At 44.5% G+C, this 22,038-nt stretch overlaps 1 long non-coding RNA gene across 1 annotated transcript in view; it reads right to left on the bottom strand.

Annotated features, from left to right (window-relative positions):
• LOC148686360 (uncharacterized) overlaps positions 1-19,228 on the bottom strand; it is a 31,405-nt gene extending 12,177 nt beyond the window's left edge. The window contains exons 1-3 of the long non-coding RNA XR_015949144.1: positions 18,992-19,228; positions 16,926-17,172; positions 11,263-11,321 (exon numbers count right to left, since the gene is read on the bottom strand). This is a non-coding gene — a long non-coding RNA (uncharacterized LOC148686360). The remainder of the gene's footprint in view (positions 1-11,262; positions 11,322-16,925; positions 17,173-18,991) is intronic.
• Positions 19,229-22,038: the final 2,810 nt, after the last annotated feature.

Genomic DNA, 22,038 nt, shown 5'->3' on the forward strand with positions numbered 1-22,038 from the left:
GGCAACTTTCAGATTGGATTATTGCAACATGCTCTGTTGGGGGGCTACCCTCAAATGGTCCGAAATACAGTAGCTTGATCACTGTCTGCTGATCACTGTTATATTTAGAACTCATATAACCAGTTGCCAGTTTCCTTTCTGGGCCCAACTCAAGGTGTTTGAATTAGCCACAAATATCTGAAAATATTCTGAGGGAAATCAGCCCTGAGTGCTCACTGGAAGGACAGATCGTGAAGCTGAGGCTCCAATACTTTGGCTACCTCATGAGAAGAGAAGAATCCTTGGAAAAGACCTTGATTTTGGGAAAGATGGAGGGCACTAGGAGAAGGGGACAACAGAGGACGAGATGGTTGGACAGTATCTCGAAGCTACGAACATGAGTTTGACCAAACTGCGGGAGACAGTGCAAGACAGGAGTGCCTGGCGTGCTATGGTCCATGGGGTCACGAAGAGTCGGACACGACTAAACGACTAAACAACAACAACATCTGAAAAGCTGCCTCTTTCCCTACAGACTCGTTCGGGTTGTAACATCAAGAGAGGCGCCCCGCTTCTACCACCCTGAGAAGTCAGCAGAGGGACAGGCTGAGAAAAGGCTTTCTTTGTGTCAGCCCCTAAGTTATGAAATCCCCTTTCCACAGAAGACACACCTCTTTAGCTTGGCTTTTGACTGTCATATGTTTTAACTGATTTTAATAACCACAAATTGACTTTTAAGTTTCTCCCCTCTCACAAGACAGAGCGGGAAAGGAGAGATGAGAAGACAGAGGTTGCTGCTTTCCAGTGCTATTACCCCTCATTCTCTTAGAATGGCAATGGTGCCCACCTGAGAGGTGCTGAAACTGAGTTCCGGCGAGTTCCGGCTGGAAAAAAGCCCTGCTGCCTGCTCATCCTTATAGCACACAGTATGGTTCACAGTATGGTTCACAGTATGGGACATGGGTGGCGCTGTGGGTTAACCACAAAGCCTAGGGCTTGCCGATCAGAAGGTCGGCAGTTCGAATCCCCGCGATGGGGTGAGCTCCCGCTGTTTGGTCCCAGCTCCTGCCAACCTAGCAGTTCGAAAGCACGTCAAAGTACAAGTAGATAAATAGGTACCGCTACAGCGGGAAGGTAAACGGTGTTTCCGTGTGCTGCTCTGGTTCGCCAAAAGCGGCTTTGTCATGCTGGCCACATGACCTGGAAGCTGTACGCCGGCTCCCTCGCCCAATAACGTGAGATGAGCACCACAACCCCAGAGTTGGTCATGACTGGACCTAATGGTCAGGGGTCCCTTTACCTTTACCTTTTATGGCTCACCATTACATCTGAACTGGGCCATAGCCATTAGTCAAATTCAAGGAATTAACTAAGGAGTTTTCTTGGCCAAGGGTAGTCCATAGTTCAATGTAGCATTTTTCATACCCAACTTTGAAACCAGCTGGTTTTAAAAAACAATAACACTATATTATTTTGTCAAATTTCCTGTTTTTGATGCCAACTAATTCCAAGGGACTCTTTTGGCGGGGGAGGATTATAAAATCAGATTTAGAACCCTTTGGGAAATTCTGCTTCCTTATGGCACTTACTCTTGTGGCTTCCAGCTTTTTTGTTGTTGCTGTTAAAGGAAAATATGTTCTGTTTTATACCAATGTTTACAGCTGTTCATCAAGAAAAAATAGGACTGCAAAAGGAAACCCAGAAAACGCCGCACTTAGTGTGTTAGTGTTTTCCATTCTGCTCCCACATCCGGACTTCCTTCAGCTTGTATTTCTCAAAGTTCCAGAAAAATGAGAAGGAAGATGTAATGGCTAGGATGGTCTAATAACATTGGCATCCAGTCTTGAGGGTGGAGGAACTCTCTGAATTTATTTTAGCTCTTCAGAGTGCAGTAGATTCCCAGTTATGGTCAGGGCAGGAGCTAGCATTAGGCAAAGTGAGGCAATAATCTCAGGAGGTAGGTGATAGGGGAGTTGGCAGCAGGGGGAATATGATCCTCTGGCAATTCCTCCTGAGCAACTGGCCATTTCCCTTGGATGGAGATCAGAGCTGTGAATGCCACCCACCTGTCACAAATCCTGTTAACTGCCCTCGGGTTCAGCAGAGGATTCTCTCCCACTGCCAGTGTGGACATACAATTCAACGGCCAGGTCAGTCAGCTCCTGTACATGGAATGGGGGATGGAAAACCATCTGGCAGGAAAAGTGGTTTGGGCTGGCCCTGCATGTGCCCAGCCCTTCCTATGATGGAGGTGTACCTATGCTACACAAAGGTCACAATCCTGTAAGAAGCAGTTCAGAATCATGGGTTCAAGGAGCAAAAGATGGATGGATGGATGGAAGGAAGGAAGGCAGGCACAATATAGCTCTGAACCACCTCCTGTGCTCTGTCTAGCTGCTATGATTCAGCATATAAGCAGCCAACTGATGGTGGATATGGCTTCATAAATCCCTACACCAGTGTGGTGTAGTGGTTAAGAGCGGTAGTCTCATAATCTGGTAAACCAGGTTTGCATCTCTGCCCCTCCACATGCAGCTAGTTACACTTCTCTGAAGTCTCTCAACCTCACTCACCTCACAGAGTGTTTGTTGTGGGGGAGGAAGGGAAAGGAGAATGTTAGCCGCTTTGAGACTCCTTAAGGGGAGTGAGACTGGAGGAGGTGCTGGAGGAGACTCTTGAGAGTCCCATGGACTGCAAGAAGATCAAACCTATCCATTCTTAAGGAAATCAGCCCTGAGTGCTCCCTGGAAGGACAGATCGTGAAGCTGAGGCTCCAATACTTTGGCCACCTCATGAGAAGAGAAGAATCCTTGGAAAAGACCCTGATGTTGGGAAAGATTGAGGGCACTAGGAGAAGGGGACGTCAGAGGACAAGGTGGTTGGACAGTGTTCTCGAAGCTACGAACATGAGTTTGACCAAACTGCGGGAGGCAGTGCAAGACAGGAGTGCCTGGCGTGCTATGGTCCATGGGGTCACGAAGAGTCGGACACGACTAAACGACTAAACAACAACAAGGGGAGTGAAAGGCAGGATATCAAGTCCAAACTCCTCCTCCTCCTTCTCCTCCTTCTCCTCCTCCTCCTCCTCCTCCTCCTCTTCTTCTTCTTCTTCTTCTTCTTCTTCTTCTTCTTCTTCTTCTTCTTCTTCACATATTTTTGAGGGGGGTTATTTTAAAAAATGGAGGTGTGTTGAGTTCAGTTTCTGGGATGGGAGGTGGGGTGTAGTTTTTTAGATAATTGAATGAAGGGGAAAAATGACTCCCTGTTGAGTGCATATTCTGTGGCAAACCCAGGTTTGCTTCTGTGTAATGTCTGAAACACCCCTAAGAGCCTGCACTGTTTAAAAAGACGCCATCTGGCGAACTCTAGCTGCTGTTCTCTAGGAGAAAGCTGGCAAGCAAAGTGGTCCCTCTACATACCCCTCAGACAATAGTGCATGTTTATTCAAACAAACAAGGACGGCAAAAGCTCCCTCCTGTAACAGTGGTTCTAAAATAAATATTTTACTTTGGAAAGTTCCGAATTTCTCTTTCCAAAGACACATGTTGTGGTATATTCTGAGCTGTCCCGAATTATTCAAACACAGCAGCCAAGAAGCATTTGCTTTTCTAAAATGTGGGAACACACAACAAGTCCTAATGCATTTGGCCACTTGAAAATCTCCCAACAAACATGCCATTAGGACGGCACTTTCCATGAGCAACTGCTTTCCCTCACTGGCATATTCCACTTCTGAACCTTCCCCCCGCTCCCTGGGTCATAACATAACCCATCTAAGCCCCTCTTCATTTCTTCTGCTGCAGGAAAAAACAGACCCTTCCCTTCCATTTATGCTGCTAGAATAAACATCTATTAATTCTCCCAGATCACAAAATGTTCAGCTCCCGAAGGTTAAATATGTCTATACAGTGTGCAGTTCTGCCTTGAATCAACTCAACAGAGTGTGTCCAAATATTTGGCTAGTAATGGGGAAAATGGATGCAATTGATCCATGGCTCTTATGTACAACATCAAAGTCTTGGGAGACAAGCAGCCATTATCAAATCAATGACAAATACTAGTACCAGGAGTGGGGGTGTTCCATTAAGAGATGTAGAAAGGAGATGAGTCTAACTTAGAGTGTCTTGTGGAAAGCTAAAAAAATATACTAACATACAATTGAGAGGGTTGTTGTTGTTTTTAAATGGAACAAATATATTAATGCAGCATTTTATGTGTTTGACTTTAGGATCCCACCTATTAACTTACATTGGAATCAGAGTCTCTTGGAGGGGGTGGGATATAGAATCTAATACGTAATTCATACAGAGTACTTTGGAGATTTCTTTCAGAACAGGCACATCAAAATTGAAATGGAAAGGTCTTCTAGTCTGTCTCATTCCAAAATTGCTGTCTCTGGCTAAAACTGCTGTTTCGATAGCTATGCTTCAGACACAAAGACACTTAGATTACATTGGGGGGGGGGGCGGAAAGGGAAGCTCCTTTTCAGATATTTCCTACCCATTCAGAAGGCTTAAGGAAGATGGCAGAATAATTAGCTCCCATGGGAACACATCACTGGAATTGTATGGGAATCATTTGTCAATTCAAAGACCCTGGTCCACAGTCCTCGACTTGTCCACAGTGACAGTCCACAGTGATAGTCTTATATATGGAAAACTGTTATAAAAACCCATTAGAGGGTTTTTTAAAAAAAATAATAATTATGAATTGCCTTGGGAAAATGAGGTTTCAATTAAACATTTTAATGTTGCACATCAGAGGAAGCCACCCCAACAGTTGCACTATCAGAAGAAGTTCATTGCGAAACATACTGCACAATCTATTCTGCAAGAAAGTTACCAGCAACCTACTTATGCTATCTCTTGTTCAACAACATTCTGCTGGTGCAAAAAATATCACAAGCAGAGTAAGCATACCGCTAAGTGACTTAGCACTACATTGGATACAAGCTCCACAGTAGTTCTTGTCATAGCTGCCAAGTTTTCCCTTTTCTCAGGAGGAAGCCTATTCAGCATAAGGGAATTTCCCTTAAAAAAAGGGAGAACTTGGCAGCTATGGTTCTTGTAGATCAGGGGTGAAGATCCTGTGGTCCTCCAGGAATTGTTGGACTACAGTTCTCATCATCCCTGACCATTGGCCATGCTGGCTGGAGCTGATGGGAGCTGGAGACCAACAGCATTTGTTGGTCCACAGGTTACCCAATTCTGCCACTGATATGTCTGCATGTGCCTGAAAAAGCACCGTACTGCAATATTAAGTACAAAAGTAGGGATGGGGAACCTGCGACTCTTCAAGTCTTGCTGGACTCTAACTCCCATCAGCCCTAGCCAGCATGGTTGGTGGTCAGGGATGATGGGAGTTGGAGTTGAGTGACATCTGGAGCCTAGACCACACATTCCTCACCATTCTATTAAAGTTTGTTTACTGGGTAGTGAAACTTTATGGTCCAGTGTTCCAATATGAAAGTAGAAAATAGCACTTACTGAACTTTCCTGGATGACAATAAAACAGAAGTAGCCAAGGAGAGAAAAGTATTGCTAGCTCAAAGGGAGAAGGAAAAAGAAAAGACCAAGAAAAGAATTAAAAAAGGAGAGTTGAGTCCAAATTCTTTCACAGAAGAAGGTTTCACAAACAGAAAACTCCATAGTGGATAAGCTACTGTTTTTAATTAAAGAGTAGTTAAACAGAATTTCAAGCAGCATTGCAGACACCCCAGTGGTTAATCACATGATAAACATGATGCTAAGCATGAATGACCCAGTGAGTGAAGAGACTGATGAGGGAACTTGAAAACTCAGCATGGACATTTCCCATGCACATTTGTGTTGTTCTTCAGAGGCAGAAGCTTCCATTTACCAAGGTCCCAGGAGAGCTGAAAGCATGTGCCTCAGCTTTGACCTGATGAGAAGTTGGAACCATAGCCAAGGTTCAGGCAACTGCTTATTCTCCCTGCTGATTCATCCCAAAAGGTAACTAATTGGTGTCAACCAACTATAGCGAAGCCTTTTGCCCACTGGGATCAGGATCCGTTACGACTTACTTCAGATGAGCTAGTGAAAGCCCTTCGAATGATGGCAGTATCTCACATGCACATGCATGTTAGCAAAAATAACAGAGTTTTATGGCATCTTAATGATCAACACTTTGTCAACCTCAATTATTGCAAGACAGTCTTTATTGGACTACCCTTGGACCTAGTTTGGAGGCCCTTAACAACTTGGGTCTAGGATACCTCAAGGACCACCTGATCTTGGTGCCTGATCACAGAGGTCTTCAGGGGAGTCATAGCTAATGGTCCCCCATGGCTTGGAGGCACAGCTTGTATCAAAAGGTCCTTTTCCATCATGACATCCTCTCCAGAGAATTTGGGCTGGCACCTGCACTGCTTTCTTTTAAGTGGGCTTTGGGAAAAGGTATTATTTTGGTGGACATTTTAAAGCTAGGGCCTTTGATGGATTTGCTCCTGGTGTTTCAGTGCCATGGTTTTATATGGATCTGGTTCCAGAGCATGTTCTGGAGGCCAAAGATGCCACCACCTTGCTAAAACTAAGCAGGTCTCGTCAGTGCCTGGACCAGTGACTATCAAGGAACCACCAGGTATGCCCCTTTGGTTTCCATAAAAAATGGATAAAAAATGCAAGAGAATAAACAAATGATTTTTTTAAATAAAAAAACATTGTTGTCTTGACATTGTTGTTGTTGTTTAGTTGTGTCCTACTCTTCGTGACCCCATGGACCAGAGCACGCCAGGCACTCCTGTCTTCCACTACCTCTCGCAGTTTGGTCAGACTCATGTTCGTAGCTTCGAGAACACTGTTTAACCATCTTGTCCTCTGTCGTCCCCTTCTCCTAGTGCCCTCCATCTTTCTCAACATCAGGGTCTTTTCCAGGGAGTCTTCTCTTCTCATGAGGTGGCCAAAGTACTGGAGCCTCAGCTCTCACTTCCATACATCCCTACTGGGAAAACCATAGCTTTAACTATATGGACCTTTGTCGGCAAGGTGATGTCTCTGCTTTTTAAGATGCTGTCTAGTTTCCATAGATGCTGTCTAGTCTTGACATAGAAGGAGGTAATTCCAGATTTTCCAAATCCTCCTTGAGTTTAATGGATGAGCACATGGGATTCTTTGTACACAGACTCAAACAGGAGGAGGCAATTTCTGAACTATCCCAAAACCAGGACATAAGAACATAAGAAGAGGCCTGGTGGATTGGTCCACCCAGTCCTATATCTTGTTCTCACAATGGCCAACCAGGGATGCCTGTGAGCAGCATGTGAGTTCAATAGACTGGAGGAGTCACACTTAGAGGGGCAAGTGGGAACTCAGTTCTGGGTCCCAGCTGGTAAAGTTGATAATGGTGGCTGAGAAGTCTATGAGAAGTGAGAGTCTGTGGACATCTATCCCACAGTAGATGTTCTGCTGCTCTCAGTTCCGTCAAACCTCCTCACTGAATTGTAGACTTTGGGGGACTCTTTTCAGCAATGCTCCATTTTATGGCTGCAGGTTATTGTTCCCTAGCTGATAAGGCCAACTAATAATAATGATAATGATGAACAATGGGGTTGAAGAGGAAGCAAGATAAATATCATTCACCTTTCTAGCACTACATATTTACTGCCTGGCCCTGCATGAACACCTATACATTTCATTTGGAAAGCAGAAGGGATTTTGTTACTGGTCTCTTTATTACATTGACTAATAATATTAAAATTGTAACCCTAATCTGGGTGGTCCTTATTTTTGGCCCCTGCATCTTAATGGTTCCATAAATGTGGATGTAGGTAAAACAGCAGAGCCCAAATGAATGTACATTTGACATTCTCACATTGCTTCAAATGGTTTTCATATTTTTCATCTATAAAAAGAGTGGGAACATTGTTCCAAACACTCTCAAATGGGACATTTATCCATGACGGGAAAATGTGGTTTGCTTATTTGTACCAGAAAATGTTCTGTGCAGCACATGCAAATGATCTTGGAAATCAAATATAACAAGTATTTATAACAGTAGTTGTTCAGTCACTAAACCCATTTGTTTCCTTCACGGTGTTCGCCAGCACAAGCAGCCAGAAGTTTCATGAGTGGTCTCATGAGGGGAAGATTAAATGTGTGTGTGTTTTCATAAAACAATGACATCTTGTTTTCAAAGCCCAGCATGGATATTAGAGAGCAGTCTGCTATAAACTACAGCTCCCAAGGACAATTGTTTAGTTTAAGTGCCATTTAATGCTCTCCTAAATGGCTCGGCTGTTTGGTGTGCAATATATCTTCTAGATTAGACCTTTAATCCTGAACCTTTCTGCAGCAAGGAGGGAGTCAAGCCAGCTTCACCCTACGGAGGGTCTCTTTCTCTTTCACTCTCTTTAAGACAGGCATATGAAAGACATCAAAGTCGTACATTTTGCCTCTTTGAATAGAAGCAGAACCCCTCCTTTTCACAAAGAGAGCCCTTGAAACATTTCAAAGTCTTCCTCCTAGTTTATCTTGCTGAATTTTTATAAATCTCATAAACACAGGGAGGAATACTGAAGAAGAAGCAAACAAAAAGAAAGAGCAATGTCTAAAATGTGAAAGAAAGAGAAAGGCAGAGACAAGAGGAGACAGCCAGAACTTAAGGGTATGTGAATTTCATTCTCGCCGATGGATTCTGTGGTTTTCCTCAGCGGGCAGTTCGAAAACAAAAGAACAAAGAGTCCCATAACGCATTGAAAGCTATTACAATTGTTGTGGCTGAAGTCCTCAAGAGTGAGAGACCACTTTGTTGGAGGGTGGTTTGTGGTCTACAAACCCACAATGTTCTCTATTTACTTACATTTCTATCCCACCTTTCCTTCTGTCATGGGAGCCAAGGTGGAGTACATGTGGAGTACTCTGGTGGTGCCCATCCAGGCACGGACTAGATGCAGAGCTGCTTAGCTGCAGCAAGGTGGTGGCCCCATGTGCCTTCAGACCATCCCCTGGGGCAATAAGATATCCCACCAAGCTTGTTGCCTTATGAGATGTTCTGAAGCCACATGAGGCTCAGAGGGTAAAATTCAACTTCACACTAAGGCAATCATTCCATCAACACAATAATTTCTGCTGGCTAGATAGAATGATCTCCTTTCTCCTGCCCCCATGCACAATTCCCCTGCCCCCCACGCACCTTCCTGAGAAGATCTGGGGAGGGTGCAAGAGTAACTTGTAGGCAGGGCCGTCTTAAGCGCCCCTGGCACCGTGGTGCAACGGATCCCTTCGGTGCCCCCCACCCCGTTTCCCAGCCACAGGCGCTGCTGCGCGACAGGCAGGCAGGCACAGCGCGGTTGCCGTGGGCGCAGCTGCACGGTGGACCGGCCGGCCAGTGGGTGGGCGGGCGCAGCTCGTGGCGCCCCCCTGGCGGGCCTGCGCCACCCAGCTTGGCCGTAGGGCCGGCCCTGCTTGTAGGGAGGAGAGCAGGGAAGTCCCCTTGTGCTAGCAGGACTCATTCAACCAGCATTTATTTGAAGCTAGTTCCTCCTTTTTAATTCCAAACCACCCACTTAGCTTGCTTGGCTCACAACACAGAACCTCTGGCCGCCAGTGACCACAAACTTCCCAGAACAAGAAAATATTTTCCCCTCCAGTCCTCCTATCCATTCTGCTGCTCTCCAAAACATGGGCACACTTGCCCTCACGATCCTGAATGCCCCCACCCCCCGCCACTCTAAATATAGTAGCCTATCCCATAGTCTTTTTGAATGCTGCAAACATTTCTTTTGACAGTCTCTGACAACATCCCCCCCCATCGTCAAGCATGAATTGTACCTTTTAACCCTGGGAAAGAGTTGGATAACAAGCATGGATCTGCCTGGTGTTGGGTGTGGATAATGCATTTGCTCACATTTTCAGCAGATGTTTTTGCCACTTGCAGGACAGATTTAATTCCCCCTAGTGGATCAGCTGCAAGCGTAGCCAAGATCAGGGGAATCCAGAACTTGTTTCCAGAATCCAATTATGTATTTATGCAGAAGCAGAACAGTCAGATTATAATGCTCAGATATGCCTGCAATTGATTGCTTAAGGATCAGGAAAGGAAGTGTGTGCATGTAATGATCAAGTGAGCATTCTTGGCTGAGATGCACCCCCCTTACTAAAATAATCTCTGCCACGACCTCTGGGTCCTCCCTGACTTTGACCCCAGAGGCACTTCAGGGAATGACCGTTCCCGACATAAAGGGGAGGCACATTTTGTGTGGTCGCTCGCAGCCCCCTGGGATCCCTGAGGCAGCCCTGGAAGTTCGGAGGCCGGCGCTGCCTTCCCGGGCTGGATACTGGTGGACTCCACCCACGCAGTTACCTGTCCATTCCAGCTCAGGGAGGCGCTGCCGGGGGGATTGGCCAGGCAGGAGAAGGTAACCTTACAGGGCACATGGCTGAAGCAGAGTCATTCCAGGGAAGCAGTCGACGGCTCCAGAGCTTTCCCACCCTCCACTCCCCAAAATTAATGATTGCATTACAGGTTATTTTATTCCACAGGCGTACACGCACACAGGCGCTGCTATGACAAGGCTGCTGTTGAAGGGCCGGAAAGGAATTTCCCTGCATGGGCAGGTTTCGCCTTTCCCGTAGCAATTTGCCACAAATTTGGCAGGTGCAAGCCTTGGGCGGAATCCTTTAGTTATCTACATAAATGGGGGGGGCGTGGAGCGGTGATCCCCCGCCCCATTGCGGCGGCGATAACAGGGTTCCTGTAAATGGGGCTAGGGCGGAGGCATTGACCATACGCAATAGGCTGTCATTGCCCTCCCCCTCCAGCGGCGGCAGTTGAAGGGGGCTGGCTATCTGCTTGAACATATGTTCTCCAGAGCTAGCCCAACCCCCACACATGCTGGATAACCCTAAAATTACCCAGATCCCCGGCTGGGGGCTGGGAAGGATATATGCCCAATGCCTGAGCCAAGGTCTCCCTACATCTGAATTTTTAATAAAGTTGTGGGCAATTTTAATCCCATAGAACGTGATCTTGTGTCATCATTCTGCTTGGGGGCTGCCTGGGGCTTTGTCCCCCCCCCCCAAAGCATGCTCTTACTTCTTACCTTGCCTTTAAAGTTGATGGGATGGATGAGGGGTTAAGGTAAGAGAATAAAGATGATCCTGTGGATTACTTGGTCAATTTAAGACTATGTTCATTAGAGCAGGTAGAATCCATTTTTGCTGTCCTGCTGTGACTTCCTATACAATAGGTATGGAATAATCACCTCTGCCCTCACTGTTCAGTATGCTACTGCTCAGTATCTCAGTAGCAATATGATATACAAACCTTTTGGCTTGATCCAGCAAGACCAGTCTCATATGATGCAGGTGATAATGCCAGCATTTCTGGAAAGGGAAGAAACAGTCGAAATATTCAGCATCGCTTTAAAAGACCTATTAACAGTGATTAACAGCTCCATCTATGAGATCACCCTTTCTCAGATTCTGCACTTTAGTGAAGCACAATAATGCTTAAGCACCTTTGGCAAGGAATGCTTTTGCACTTTGCTGACATTCGGAGGTGAATAAAGAATGACTCTTTTCGACCAAAGCGTTAACTGCACAGAACTTGGCTCCCATAAAAGAGGGATTTAAGCAGGTTTAGGTTTTGCAATTAACAGGAAAATGGTTTTTTTTTGCCCATGTATTGAATAGAAATTCTTGTGTTTTTGGTGACCCAGAGGTGCACTTTTCAATCTTTGACTGGACTTTGATTGCAAGAAGCAAGTAGGCTAGCAAAGACAATTAAGTACATCATGTTGTTATGTTCATCCCACTTCTCCAAGTGGTAAAGAGCAGCAGTTACCCTGGTTGGGTTCTCTTTTGGGGGGGGGTAGATGACTGCAATTTTAGGACAGTCCTGTAGGTCTGTAATATTTGACTCCATTTACAAAAAGGCAAGGTGAACTTTAAGTAGAGAGGCATAGCTCAGCAGTAGGTTGTCTGCTTTGCATGCAGGAGGTGGATGGCCCACCTCTTTGGTATGCTGTGGTAGTGGTTTTCCTCCTGAGAGACCTTCCAACTTGATGATTCTTTGGTTTATTTTTACACACACATCCAGACTAGCTAGCAGAAAAGCTTATGGCAGGTGGGTTGCTATTGCTTACTGGAAGGGAGACTGGTGAGGTGACATGGTGGTCAGCGCAGTGCAAATGTACCAGCAGAACCATGAGATTGGCTCTGCTAGTGTGTTTGCACCACACCGACCTCACCAACAGCTCATCTCTTCTTCTCCAGCAGCTGGAAGGCAATAGTGAAGCTAGTGTAGCATCTCCAACCTCCACCTGGCAAGCTAATTCTGTTCTCTGGCTCTTTCCTTGCCATTCTGGGCCATTTACTTGCAATTTGCCTCCTAACAACATGGTGATATGGAGAGGCCTGACTGATAGGCTCTGCCCTGCCTCTACAGTTGGAAGCAGGAATGCTCCTGGATAACATTTGCTGCAAACTATGCTAGGGAGTGTTCTTTTTCTTGGGTCTTGCTTGTGGGTTTGCTACAGGCACTTGGTTGGCCACTGAGACAATAGGATGCTGGACTATACGGGCCTTTGACCTGATCTAACAGCCTCTTCTTATGTTCTTCCAGGCTTGATTTAAAAAATAATAATTACGGAGTCATTCTGGTCCCTCCAGTCTGTTTTTTGTCCAAATCTGCTTTAGATATCAAGCTTATAAAAATATATGCATGTGAGCAAAGCAAATGTTCACAATTTCACTATGACCCATCCTGAAGCTGTAAATCCTACTGATTTCAGTGGGACTAAATTCAAAGTAAATGTGTGTTGGCTTGCAACCATAGAGAACAACAATAGGAAGACAGGGACAGGACTTCCTTCTTAGCTACACTCCTCATTTTGGAGCTCAGAAAGTGCCTTATGCAGAGCCTAGCTTTTGTTCCACCTAGCTCAGTACTGTCTAGCAGGGCTCTCCAGGGTTTCAGGCAGGGTCCCTCGAAGTCCTATCTGGAGATGCCAGGGATCAATCCTGGGAACTTCTGCAGCAGATCAGGTTCTCCCCTTCCAATAGGCCACTTTTCCAAAGGAAGCAGTCTTATAGCAAGTTAGTCCATCTTTTAAGGGGCACTTTTTGGTGGATTGTCTGGATGAGCCCATTATCTCAGATTTTTAGAAGTAAACGTCCAGGATGTTTGCTTCCTTTAAAGCATGTTTCAGAATAAACAGTTGTTAGTAGGTGCCTGGTCTATTCCCCTTTCCTCATAAAACGTTTGGTCTATTAAAAGTCAGCTTTGAAAATGTTTTGGTTATCTGTGTGGTTCCAATAGTTTTACAGCATTTCACTGTTATTCTTTTGGGGATTAACTTGGCCATTACTCCACTGTATATGTTGAAGACCTTGGACTTCAGAAAGCTGTTGATTTATAACATGTCACCATGAAAGACCATGGATGGGTGAAATATGCTCAGACATGCCAAGAAAACCTATGGGTGTTTTGCTGCATTGCAAGCTTAAAAAAACATTTCTCATTCAAACCAGGGTGTGCAGATCCACCGCTTAGGATGATTAGATATTAGGGGCATGCCGTGGCTTCAGACAAAGCTTCAATCTCAAGCCAAAACTGGGTTCTTTGAAAGGTTTCTGGGTTACTCTGGAGAGAAATGGGGTCCATACAAGGTACCCTGAGACAAAGTGGGAACCTGTCATGGTGCCTCGGTGAATCAGACACCAGAAACCCACAACATTGCAGTCAAGTGTCTGCAGAAAGCTATATTAACACCTGTAATGTCATGGTGAGCAGGGGTTAGACTGTACTCTACTTGGCTGTGTGGGTTTCTTCCTACAAGGGAACAGGTAAAAGGTAAAGGTAAAGGGACCTCTGACCGTTAGGTCCAGTCGTGACCGACTCTGGGGTTGCAGCGGTCATCTTGCATTATTGGCTGAGGGAGCCGATGTACAGCTTCCAGGTCATGTGGTCAGCATGGCAAAGCCACTTCTGGCGAACCAGAGCAGCACATGGAAACACCGTTTACCTTCCCGCTGTAGCGGTACCTATTTATCTACTTGCACTTTGATGTGCTTTCGAACTGCTAGGTTAGCAGGAGCTGGGACTGAGCAACGGGAGCTCACCCCGTCGTGGATATTCAAACCGCTGACCCTTCTGATCGGCAAGCCCTAGGCTTTGTGGTTTAACCCACAGCGCCACCTGTGCTTCACAAGGGAACAGGTGCATGCAGCCAAATAAAGCCTTTTAAATTCAGATTTCAAGAAGCACTATGATAAGTGCTTCCCAAAACACTGAGGCCTAGCAATGCTTCTTGTGCAGTGGATCACCAACCAGCTGGCTGTTGGCCTGGGAACCCCGCATAAGGGATTTTGACAGATGTCTTCATGAGACTGACAAGTGAGCCAATCCTGATAAGGATCTGACTTGTGGAGCCGAAACGGTTCCCCACCCCCTCAGAAGGTTTGTGCTAAACTATATCTTCAAAACACATCCCCACCCACCCTCAAATAATCTTAGACACATAGAGGCTGCTGTAGGAATCCAGCCTCGAGGTTACCAACACATGGACTGCAGTTGTCAAGCTATCTCTGTCCAGGAAATGCTGTGTAGGTGATAAACCAGACAGAGCTACTAAAAGGCACTCCTAGCCTTTTAGGTTTGCCATATTTCAAAAAGTGAAAATCCAGACACAAAAGTTGTTGAGCTTTCTAAAAGGAAATTTGCCAAAATCTACACTTCTGACATGGGTTGCCATACATCCAGATTTTCTGGGACATTTCAGTGATTTTTGCATGGTCTCTGTTTCCAATGGCCGAATCTCAACTATGTCCAGGAAATTCTGGAATAATAATAATAATAATAATAATAATAATAATAATAATAATAATTTATTTATACCCTGCCCATCTGGCTAGGTCTCCCCCATCACTCTAGGCGGCTTCCAATACACATCAAAATACATTAAAATATCACAGACTAAAAACTTCCCTAAACAGGGCTGCCTTTAGGTATTTTCTAAATGTCAGGTAGTTGTTTATCTCTCTGACCTCTGATGGGAGGGTGTTTCACAGGGCAGGTGCCACTACCAAGAAGGCCCTCTGCCTGGTTCCCTGTAGCTTTGCTTCTCACAGTGAGGGAACCACCAGAAGGCCCTCGGCGCTGGATCTCAGTGTCCGGGCTGGACGATGGGGGTGGAGACGCTCCTTCAGGTATACAGCACCGAGGCCATTTAGGGCTTTAAAGGTCAGCACCAACACTTTGAATTGTGCTCAGAAACATACTGGCAACCCTAGACAAGATATACTGTATACCCAGGAGTAACCCCTGCCCCAAAGCTACACTTCTGCTCCTTCACAGTAAGCGTGACCCCTATCCAGAACAGGTAATTTGCCTATCTCCCAGACATGGAAATTAACCACTCAAAGAGCCTCCATCTTTCCAGGATTCAAGCACAGTGTCAGGAACGTGGCTCACCAGAGCACAGGGGAAGAGTCAGACTCAGAAATTGAGCTAAGTGTGAGAGAGAGACAGACTCTGCAGATGAGAGCTGGCTGACAGAGTCGAGAAGGGGCAGTTTGACCCCCCTTCCCGAAGAAGACACTGGTAGCTCTCAAGAAGTGGGAGAGTTAGGAGGCAGCCAGAGTGTTGCTAGGCAATCAGCAGATAAGCAGAGGACTGAGATTGTGTCGAGTGAAAGTGGGGAGAGAGAAAGCCAGCATCTCAGTGCCCGTTCTAGGTGACTGGATAAGATCAGAGGACAAAGGAAGGGCAAGAGGGAAAGGCTGGAAATTTGGTGTCCTTCCTGCTGTGAAAGGGGCAGAGATTCAGACTGACCAACTATCATCAATGCGAGCAGGCGAGAAATCGTGCTCTGGATGTGGAGTTTTTTTTTTGTAAATAAACGTACATAAAACTGCCGGAGAGTCATTACTTCTTATTGGGGCTTGCTTGCCTGAGATCATTACACACAGTTTATTGGTCCTCATCCAGTCCACCACTGCAGCCAGGCATGGATCCAGAGCTTCCCCAGCCTCTCCTGAGTCAGATGTTATGGAAAAGTAGAGCTGCATGTCGTATGTCCACTGCATGCACAACTATCATCCAAAGAGGGCTAGAATCTTTCACTGTCCAGCTGCATTTGAGCCCACCCACCCAATGCGTCCTTTTCAAATTAAGGAATGCTCACGGTAAGTATGTCTTGCTTCTTTGGGAGGAAACACCCTTCATGCTGGACACCTGTGGGTTTTTTTTGTGAAAAATTGCACAAATACCTCTGAGAAAACAAACTAATGCTGGATGAATCAACTCATCTTATTTATATGTGAAAAATAGCATCTTCCTTTCCTGCACAGATGTCTGTCGTTCTCTATAAACAGAAGCTCTTGCTTATAAAACAGTATGGGAGGTAATCGCGGGGAAATGGCTTACACAGCTGCACACTGGCAGGGACACAATTTTTGTTTTTGGCAGCATTGCGGAACTATGGATTTCATTCAAGATACTGTGAAAAATCCCAACATTGCAATGTGCTTACTGATGTCCCGCATAAGATGTGCAATCTAAGCCTAGATAAGTCTACTCACAAGCCGGGGCGGGCAACTCAGGTCCATGTCAATTTCAGTGTGGTTCATTCATAAATATTCTTTCCCATTTCTGCATTATTCTCTCTCTGTGTATTTTTTTAAATGGATGGGCAAGACAAATATTTTTAGATACTCATTTTTTCTCTCCCTGTGTACATTTCTAAACCACTTTGTCCTAAAACACACATTTGCATTTCTTGCAACCGTTGATTTCTAAGCTTCACTGCTAGGAATTTACTCCATTTGTGTCAGTCTGTGAACCACTTAAGTGTCCTATTTATAAAACAGGGTGTTGTCGCCTTTCGGTAAGAGAAATGTAAGATCGGAAGGGAAATTGTATTCTGACATGTATATGGGTTCCATCAAAATTTACAGAAATAAAATTCCACACGCATGCCCACTCACATGTAAATCCAGCAATTGAGGACCTTCATTTTTGAGCACATCATTCAAGTAAGACATCTCTGATTTTGTGAAATCCGCAGGGCAGCTGTTTCCTCGGAAGCAGTGCTTTTTCGTCTGGCTTGTCAGCTGATTCCATTTCATTCCGCACCAGTCAGGATTTATCATTCTTCGTTAAGGCCCGGGGGGGGGGGGAATTCTAATACTGTACTCATTTGGCTGGGGTGCCAAAAACTGAATGACATCTCTCCTGTGGTAAGGAAGACAGCAATCATGATTTCCTTTTCTGTTAAACTCATTAGCCTGCAAGGAAAAGTGAAGTGTAGCCTCAGCACTCTGTGCCTCATTTTACTTAACCACCTTCCTGTCAGGCCGGTGGATTCAATTCAGCGAAGACCTTCTACAAAATGATGAAAGATCCTCTCATTTTTGCACAGAAAGTTTGCCTTCCTGTGAATATTTCTGTACCTTTTCAGATTGTGAGGAAATATTTTGAGGGATGCTTTATGAGAATGTATTTTGTTGGTTTGTTTGATTGATTGTTTGTTTTAATATTAGATTTTTATCCTGGCTTTCCTCCAAGGTGGCTCCTCGTCCTCATTTTATCCTTAAAACAACCTTGTGTGGTAGGTCAGGCTGAGAGATTATGCCTTCAGGCAGTTCAGAACTGGAGGTGTGAGCAAATGGACCCTCTTAACTCTCTACCCGAGCAGAGATACTGGAGCACCCTCAGCCTCAAATTTCACCAGGGGGTGGACAAATTCTCCACCAGTTTCTCAGGTGTGGGGCTCGCCATTATTTTATTTATTTAATAACATTTGTGTACTGTTTAGCTGTAAATAAAACCTCCAAGCAATTTACCATCCCCCCATAAAATATAATCAGTAAGAAAAAGCAAGTTTTTAAAAGCAAGTTTTTTTAAAAAGTCAAAACAGAATCAAAACCATCATTTAAGCTACACATTAAAATACATGCCAGCTTTTACATGTTGACTTTAAAAAGGTTATTTGAAAGCACAGAAAAGAATACAGCAAATGCGCCTTCCTGGTGTCAATAGACAGGGAGTTTCTGAGTATAGGTGCTGCCATATTACAATATCTATCCTTAGGAGTGTGGAACACATATTATACAGTATGGCACTTGTAATCGTTCCACAGATCAAAGTGGCTGAGTGGGTGCAACTCATTTCTTTTCTGGTTTTTATTGCTGCTATGGCCAGCCTGAGATGCTTTGCCACTGTAGGCAATGTGCCCTTCTGGGTTAGACCCACTCTGCCACCAGCCCTGCCACTGCAACTGTACCCTTGCCCGTGGCTGTGGCTGCGCTGCTGCCATGACACTGTGGCAGTGGTAAGGGCGCAGAGGGCACAGCAGCGAGGGAACAGCACTGAGCTGTCAGGACTCGCAGTGTCGCAGTGGCAGAGGGAAGGAGTTGGATCCACTGCCTGTGGCAAATGACTTCACCTCGCCTCATGCCTGAGCCGCCTCTGTTTGCTGCCACCGCGGCAAGTGACAGCGGCATCAGCTGTGTCAACTGACCGGCTGCTACTTGGTTTCCTCTTCCTTATGGTGAGGATTAAATGAAGAGGGGCAGAACTATGTATGTCAGCTGGAGCTCCGGGGGGTGGGAGGTGGGGTGGTTTACAATAATAAAAAATAAAATAAAATAAAATACATAATAGAAATCAATAAATAAACGATAATAAAAGAAATAATAGAAACCAATAAATTAAAAAATAAAAGAAATCATAGAAACTAATAATAAAAGAAACAATAGAAACCAATAAATAAATGATAATAGATGAAATAATAGAAACCAATAAATAAATTATAATTAAAGAAATCATAGAAACCAAGAAAATAAACAAATAAATAATAGAAACCAATAATAAAAGAAATCATAGAAACCAACAAATAAATGATAATAGAAGATATAATAGAAACCAATAAATAAATGATAACAAAAGAAATCATAGACGCCATATTCTCAGGGGCAAAAATACACCATTCAATTTAAAGACCCTTGGTTTTTGAACAAGCTTGATGTGCTGGAAGGAAATAGCAGCTCACCGTTGTGTCTTTCTCTGGAAGGAGGACATGCAGGTGAGTGAGCCTGGGTGGACTGCCGTGCGTCAAATTCCTCCCGCCGCCACGTCCGAGACACTTGCCTTCAAAGCTTAGTCGCTGCCGTATCTCAGGACCTTTGCGTGGGAGAACGCTGCTTTGATCTCCCATCGGAAGACAGGGCTTCCCACACCTACTTTGCTGCACTTAGTCCTAGCCAGAAAGTCTGTGTTAATTATTATAAACTGCCTTCTGTATCTTAAAAGTAATTCCTTCCCTATCTTCCCCAAGTGCTGATAAGGAGAGCACAAGTGGAGCCCTTTAATGTTTACAGGAGAGATGCTGTGGAAGGCACTTCAGGGGAGTTCGAATAACTCACATCACCAAGCACAGGAATATTAGGTATTTGTCAAAGAATTTTATAGCTGTTTTCAACCTTGGCAGGAATAGCCAGGTGATGCCCTTGGAGTATCTTTGGACTTCCATGAACCCTGACCACTGGGCATGCTGGCTGTGACTGATGGGCAGTGGAGTCCAGCAACACCAAGAGGGCAAAGGTTTCCCCACCTCTGCTGCACAGTTCCATTCTAGCATGCTTAACTTTGAGATTATTCAGGACCTCGCCCCCCGATTGCCTTAACACTATTCCCATCTGTTGATCAACTTTCTTCAGAGCTCTGTCAAGTGCCACAGGGCTGGAGTCCCCAACAGAGTGCCCAGGGATGCCACAGCACCTTCAGGCACCCGTCAAGGCTTCCCTCCATTAAAAAAACAAAAACAAAAGTTGCTTTGGCTGAGTTTTGTTTGTTTGGGATAAGGTAGTCTGTTTTTTGGGAGGGTGTTCTCCTGCTTTTTTTTTTTTTTTGGCTTGTGTTTTATTTGGTTGCTGGGCATGTATGCATCTTGCTAGGGTTTCTCCTTTCTTTTTGTTTTGTTTTTTATAATATATTTATTGGATTTTTTCAACAAACAACTTAAAAACAAAACCAGAAAAACAATACATACATACACAACATAACAGAATACCCACAATACGACAACAAAAAACAAAACTATTTCCAATTAATCTTATATCTCATATCTCAGTCGACCTCCTCCATTCCCTTCCAACTACGTATTTAAATATCACTTCGTTAATACTTTCCAAATCTTGATTCCAATCTTTTTCGTAATTATTTAAACCTATTAACACTCTTAATTCCTTATCTATACAATAAATCTTTTATACTTATCTTAAAATATAAATCAATTCTAATTAAATCTTAAACATTCAATACCATAATATCACTTATCTAGATCTTAATCCACAATACACTTAACTAACATTCTCCTACAACCTCCTTTTGCTTCCAGATCTGTAACTAAATACTGCTAATCTTACAATTCTTCTCTAAATAAACTTTAAATTTCTTCCAATCTTCTTCCACCGATTCTTCTCCCTGGTCCCGGAGTCTCTCAGTCAGCTCAGACAGTTCCATGAATTCTATCAGCTTCATCTGCCAGTCGTCCACCGTAGGTATATCTTCAGTTTTCCAATTCCTTGCTAATACAATTCTAGCTGCTGTTGTGGTATATGAAAAAACCCGTAATATCTTTCTTGGGCAGTTCTTCTCTAATTATCCCAAGTAAAAAAGCTTCCGGTTTCTTAACAAATGTGTTTTTCAACACTTTCTTCAATTCATTATAAATCTTTTCCCAGAAGCTTTTTACTTTGGGACATGTCCACCACATATGGTAAAAGGTTCCTTCCACATTCTTACATTTCCAACATTTATTATCCTGTTTATGATAAATCTTAGCTAACTATACTGGTGTAAGATACTATCCATACATCATCTTCATTATATTTTCTTTACACGCGGTAAACTTCATATGGGTTTCTTCTTTCTTTTTGGCGGGGGAAGGGCCTGAGCACCAGCATCCCCCCCCCTGTGGAATGTGTATTTTGTAGAGTGACACATTCACAGATTTCCGACTGGACCCCAACCCCAAAATGTGTGTGTGTGTGGGGGGGGGGGTTCCTTTCCCATACTCTTCTTGGCAGGATATAAGGATATAAACCACGTGTCTGAAATAGTTACAGGTAGGTAGCTGTGTTAGTCTGCCCTAGTCGAAACAAAATTTAAAAATTCCTTCCAGGCAAACTTAGAGGGCAACTAAGTTTATTAGTATGAGCTTTCGTGTGCATGCACACCTCTTCAGATACACTGAAACAGAAGTCACCAGACCCTTACGTATAATCAGAGGGTGGGGAGGGGTATTACTCAGAAGGGTGGTGGGAATGGTCAGGTCTCCAGGTCTCCAACCCTGGAGATGGAGGTCACTTTGTATATAGACAATACTGAGCTAGATCCAGGTAGAGGCCCCTCCTAGTCCTACCTGGAGATGCTGAAAATGGAACCTAGGACTTTCTGCAAGCCTAAACTATTAGTAGCTACAGGCAATTGTGCCTTCACAGGAACAGGAGTGAGGGAAGGAACAGGAGTGAGGGAAATCAAGAGACCTACAGCAGCCACCATCACAGAAACCCTCTCTTTGCATTACCCAAAGAGAGTTAATGCATCTACCCAATTGGGTAACTTCATCTACCCAAGCCTGTCTGATTTGACAGGCAGTAATCTGGCCTCCACAACGCTGTCTCCATAGCTGGCTTCATATCCAAGGTGCCAGTGATTGTTTGCTGCCACTGCTGCTGTTGTTGAATGAAAAAGCACACAAGGCTGGTGTTTGTACAGTGAAAATCAAGTAGGAAAAGAGGAGTGGGGAGAACTTTGAATGTTTCGCAATAGGGCATGTGTGCAGATTGATGCTCAGACACACAGATATATTTCACCTGCCTTTCTCAGGACTGAAACGTGCAGAGGTGGGAAAAAAGCTCACTGTAATTATTTTTAAAGCACTCGTGAAACTGATGAGCATTTACTCCGGGAAGGAGAAGCCTGGCAGCCACAGTGGGTCAGTGAGTTTCACTGCAGCTGCAAAGATGGGATTACAGTCCATTCCCAGATGTATCACAGACCATTCCTTTGCACCAGGTGAAACAATGGTGTTGC

This window comes from Zootoca vivipara, chromosome 3, assembly GCF_965207765.1.
Source record: "Zootoca vivipara chromosome 3, rZooViv2.hap1.1, whole genome shotgun sequence".
Classification (NCBI taxonomy): Eukaryota; Metazoa; Chordata; class Lepidosauria; order Squamata; family Lacertidae; genus Zootoca; species Zootoca vivipara.